The following is a 5695-nucleotide window of genomic DNA, read 5'->3' as shown; positions in this document are numbered from 1 at the left end:
TCTCGCTCTTGCTCAGGCTGGTTTCGAACTCCTGAGCTCAAACAATCCGCCCGCCTCAGCCTCCCAGAGAGCTAGGATTACAGGTGTGAGCCACCGCACCCAGCCCCCCCTTCAGAGTTCTTTACCTTAACAATTACAATTTGCCCATTTCTTTTCTCATTTTGGTTGGTAATAGCGTCTTTAAAGGTTTTGGTTTTTTTTTTTCTTCAGAACATATTTTTCTGGCTTCCCATAGTAGCTTTTTTTTTTTTTTTTTTTTTTTTTTGAGGATATGGGGTCTCAGTCTGCCACCTAGGCTGGAATTCAATACCATGATCATAGCTCACTGCAGCCCTGAACTCCTGACCTCAAGTGATCCTTGAGCCTCAGCCTCCTAAGTAGCTGGGATTACAGGCACCCAGCCTGTAGTAATTTTTAGTGACTACTTAATAGACCAGCAAATTGTTCTTTGTTTAGTGATCTTCCTGTAGTTTAAATTAGTTATCTCTACTTTTGTTATTACAGTTAAAGATACAGTGAATATGTGTTTATAACCCTTAGTCTTTTTCATTCTTTTGGGTTTTTTTTAGGATGGAATTCTAGGAGTATGAATATTGCATCAAAAGGTATTGCCATGTTGCTCTCCAGGAGGTGGTACAAAAATTGATTAGACCATAGACAATAGTGAAAAGTTATTTTCAAACCTCCAAACCCCCGAAAAAATGAAAAGAATTGAAGAGTCTATTTGTCAAGTGATTCCAGAAGAGTTTAAAAAGGATCGTTACCTATTTTTATGCTCTAGGTCTTAGTCCTCAGATGTCTTTCTGAATCCATACTCACTCTCTTGATCTTCTATCTGGACTCTGATGACTCCCAAATTTATATCTCCAGCCTGGATCTCTTCCTGGAATTCCAGAATCATATATACAGGAGGGACAGTTTCACTAGGTTGTGAAATTGGAATTTCATACTTGTTGAAAACCATATTCTGGATGGATGTTTCTTCCTAAAACCTGCTTCTCCCATAGGTTTCTCCATTTTTAATAAATGACAATTCTAGCTTTCCAATAGTTAAGGCATAAACTCTTGGAGTGATACTTGAGTTCTCTCTTTCTGTACTGTGCATATCCAGTCCATCAGCAAATTTCATTGGTTCTGCCTACTTCTCACCCGCTCTACTCATCCCAGATTGCTTCTCTTAGCTGTTATATCTCATCTGGATTATTATCACAGTAACCTTCTAAGCAGTTCTCCCTGCTTGCTCCCCTCCTGGCTGAGGCTGTTTTATAAAAACAAAAACACTTGGAATGATTCTTTTAAAACATAACCTCTCTCTTTTTTTTTTTTTTTTTTTTTGAGACAGAGTCTCACTGTGTTGCCTGGGCTAGAGTGCCGTGGCATCATCCTGGCTCACAGCAACCTCAAACTCCTGGGCTCAAGTGATCCTCCTGCCTCAGCCTCCTGAGTAGCTGGGACTACAGGCACGCGCCACCGTGCCCAACTAATTTTTTTCTGTGTATTTTTAGCTGTCCGATTAATTTCTTTCTATTTTTGGTAGAGACGGGGTCTCCCTCTTGCTCAGGCTGATCTCGAACTCCTGAGCTCCAACAATCTGCCCACCTCGGCCTCCCAGAGTGCTAGGATTACAGGCGTGAGCCACAGCGCCCGGCCTCAAATTATTTATTTTCAATTCAAGTGAAAACAGTTAGGCCGTTGCAGTCATTTCCTCGTCCAAGTCACTTGATTCATCTTTTAGTTCTGATTCCCCTAAATCTTTGTTTACAGTTGTAATAGTTTTCCTCTTGCATTTCTTGGGAATTTTGTCATTAGCACACATTTTTTTCATTTTAATGTTTGGCAGTTTCTTCAGACCAAAATCCCATGCCCTGAAAGTTTTCAGGTTACTCGTATTTACAGTATCTGGAACGTCAAGGCCATATCCTTCACACTGCTATCACTCAAGCTCCATCCACTGCTTAATGACTGCCTGTCTCCTGGGAATGGTGCTGTCTTCCCTGCCTGTGTCTGATGCTATTATGTGTAACCCAGTCTGCTTCAGCCAAATCTATTTAAATACCTTTCAGTTAATTCACAAGCATCTTTCTTTGAATATCCCACTTTTTGGGGATTGAGAAGACTTTTGAAACCACTGCAGTTTTTTACCAATAAGGTTGAGACACAAGGCCTTTTCATTGTTCAATTTTTCATTGTTTTCTTGTTTGTTGGCCTCTCATAATTTGAGCTGCTTTTCTGCTATTATGGATGGATAACTCCTCCCACCCCCCACCGCCACTCTGCCCTTTTTTCCTTTGGTGATTTTAGGCATGGTGATGTCCTTGTGGCCATGGAGAACCTCAATACACCAGATCTTGGGTAATCTCATCAACTGTTGCAGCAGCAGCTCACATGAGTGAACCCTACCTAACATGTGGGGCCAGGGAAGCCAATGTGGACCTAGCTGGAAAGGGAAGGCTGCCTTGTTTGTTTGTTTTTTTTCTTTCTTTCTCCTTTCCTGCTTTACTCCCCGCCCCCCCTTGTCTCCTGTGATCTTGTCTGATCCTGCTTTCTATTGGATTTACAAATTATTCATTGTTTCTTTTGTTTCCCCCCACCCTTGTTCAAATTTGGAAATTACACACTTGGTTTCTCTTCATCGAGAGGTTGCCCTGGACATTACAATGGGCCTTCCTAACTTATCAAGACTTAAAATTACCATTACTTTCCTCTCTCACAGTATACTTTAAAACACTTTATTCTTTCCTAATAATATGTAGGCCTTAGAATACTTAAGTTACTCTTTACTGACATGAGATATTGTGAATTATAATTTTCTTATTTTTGTTTTAAACTTCATTACTGTTTTCAACAATGTTCATTCTGCATATTTACTATGTATTTACTTTGTTTTTTGCATCCTTTACCTGAGATGATTTCCTTTAGTCTGAAGCACATCTTTTAGAATTTTCCATTCGAAGGTCTGCTGGTGGCTAACTATCACAGTTTTTGCTTGTCTGGAACAGTTTTTAGCTCTCATTCTTAAAAGATATTTTTGCTGGGTAAGTATTCTACATTGGCAGGTATTTTCTTAAGACATATTGAAAATACTATTTTTCCTGTCTTTTGACTCCTTTTGTTGCTTGTGAGACGTCAGCAGTTTGGAATTAGAAATCTCCTTACTTTGAAGGTAATGTGTTGTCTTTTCCTCTAGCTGCTTTGTAAGATTTGCATTTTTTAAAAAATGTCATTTTGATGTGTCTAGTTGTGGATTTCTGTTTATTCTACACAAGATTTGTTGGCTTTCTCAGATCAGTGGATTAGTGATGATCAGTTCTGGGCAATTCTTAGCCAATTTCTGATACTATTGCGTCTGAACCATTATTCTGTTCTTCTAAGAAACTGATGAAGTGTATATACATATATGCGTGTCTCTTGCTGTTCTTTTTCTAAAATTGTGGAAAATAAATAGAATTTACCACTGTAACCATTTTAAAATTCACATTTAAGTGGCATTAAGAACATTCACAGTGTATATTCATGGCGCAACCAACACTACTATCTAGTTCTATATTTTTTTAATACCCCAAACTGAAACCTGTACCCATTAAGCACTCCCTGTTTTGCTTTTTTTTTTTTTTCTGAGACAGAGTCTGGCTCTGTTGTCCTGGCTACAGTGCTGTGGTGTCAGCCTAGCTCACAGCAACCTCAAACTCCTGGGCTCAAGCCATCCTCCTGCCTCAACCTCCTGAGTAGCTGAGACTACAGGCATGCGCCACCATGCCCGGCTAATTTTTTCTACATATATATTTTTAGTTGTCCAGATAATTTCTTTCTGTTTTTAGTAGAGACGGGGTCTCGCTGTTGCTCAGGCTGGTTTCGAACTCCTGAGCTCAAACAATCCGCCCGCCTCGGCCTCCCAGAGAGCTAGGATTACAGGCATGAGCCACTGCGCCCGGCCTCTGATAAAGTTTTAAAAAAAATCTTAAAGTGCCTTTTCTTCGGTGAAGCCGTCTTGGAGTTAGTCATTACTCTTACTTTATCTGTCATTGACTCCAACCTGATATTCCTCTTCTTTTGGTCCAGACTCTCCAATTTTCAAAGTAGGTTCAAGTTAAGGAAGGTCATATTCCCACATTTCAGTTCTCTGAGAAACTTCTATCTCCTATTGAAAGTAATAGTTCAGAAGTGAAGCAATCATATGCTAGAACTTCAGGACCAATTAGAAAGTCATTATGAACACTTGCATTGGTCAGTCTTGTTTATCATCACAAGCCTGAAAATGTACAGTCCTGCAAAAGATGGCCTCTCTGTGTATACATGTAATTTTAAAAAAGGAGTGGGTAATATGAAGGGGGGAACTAGGCTTGATCACCAAAAATTAGGAAATGAAAACAAATGATAATGAGTAATGAGCACTAGAATTGAAATGACCAGATGTTTTAAAGAGATGAGATGCCAGTTTTCAATTCCCTTTTAAACACCGCATTACATATGAACTATTTATAAAAATAAAAAAGGATTAAGAGAAAAGAAAAAAAATAAAAAGAATATCTAAACTGTTGAATGACCCCCCATCCCCTGATTTGTTCCTGATAAACTTCAATTCCATTTTCTTCCTTCATTCCTTGTTCTTTTGGAGTATGATTATTAGCAATTCTCTGACTTTCAAGGAGAAACCTGAGTGAATTCATTGGAACTCCATCTTTGACAGTATGATTCTCTGAGTTTCTTGAAATGTGTTGTCTTTTTCACTTGGAAGTGAACCTCACTGCTGTCTTTTTCATTGACTTTGAGTTTACTGTGTTCTCCTTCCTTCTTATCATTGCAAGTACTCAGTTGAAGGTTTTGCCTCCTGGTCAGACATGGTGATGGTGGCTTCACCTGGGTGTCTCCATACAGCAGTGGCCTTGTGTAGGCTGAACCTTGCAGGTTACAAATGAAGTTTAAAAAAAATTTTTTTTTTTGTAGAGACAGAGTCTCACTATGTTGCCCTGGCTGGTCTTGAACTTCCAGTCTCAAGTGATCCTCCCCCCAGAGCTTCTCAAAGTGCTGGGATTATAGGTGTGAGTAACTGTGTCATGGCAGTCACTGTTTATTTATGTATTAATTTTTTGCCATTTACGCTGACTCAGGAGATAAATAATAATGTACATTCCATCATTGTATATAAATTCCATCTCACATTTTCCTCTATTTTATAATAAAAGAAATAGGTCTAATGTTTAAGGGGAGGATTAGTGTGACATTATTATTGCAGGACAATTTTGCTGTCATCACAGCTCAAGAATTAATCCACAGCAACCTTTTAGAAAACAGGTTACTGTCCACCCCAAATGTGAGATTAGGCAATCCTAAATGCACATGAGGAAAAAATATAAGACATATTTTGTCCTCACTCACATTGCTCCCTCCTCCCTGAAATTTATATTAAATAGCTTTTGCTGATCACCTCTATTTTAGCAACTTAAAGAATGTAAATGAAAAGCATTCTTCAGTTGTTTTTTTTAAATAGAGACAGGGTCTCGCTCTTGCTCAGGTTGGTCTCAAACTCCTGAGCTCAAGCAATCCTCCCACCTCAGCCTCCCAAAGTGCTAGGATTACAGGCGTGAGCCACCGCGCCCGGCCCATTCTTAACTTTTAAATAGAAGTCATAACACCACTTTTGAAACTGCAAATGTGACTCTCCTCATGTAAGAGAATGAGTTAAATAGCAAATTCT

General features: G+C 39.1%; 1 protein-coding gene and 1 pseudogene across 1 annotated transcript in view; one reads left to right on the top strand and one right to left on the bottom strand.

The window, feature by feature from the left end:
* The window catches only part of NSD1 (nuclear receptor binding SET domain protein 1), a 182484-nt gene that overhangs the window by 40265 nt on the left and 136524 nt on the right, over positions 1-5695 (top strand). The window lies entirely within an intron of this gene.
* LOC105823489 lies at positions 1685-4840 on the bottom strand (annotated as a pseudogene).

This window comes from Propithecus coquereli, unplaced genomic scaffold (assembly GCF_000956105.1).
Source record: "Propithecus coquereli isolate 6110/MARCELLA unplaced genomic scaffold, Pcoq_1.0 Scaffold676, whole genome shotgun sequence".
In the NCBI taxonomy this organism is placed as follows: Eukaryota; Metazoa; Chordata; class Mammalia; order Primates; family Indriidae; genus Propithecus; species Propithecus coquereli.
The sequence above is the reverse complement of the archived record's forward strand: the minus strand, read 5'-3'. Positions and strand labels throughout refer to the sequence as shown.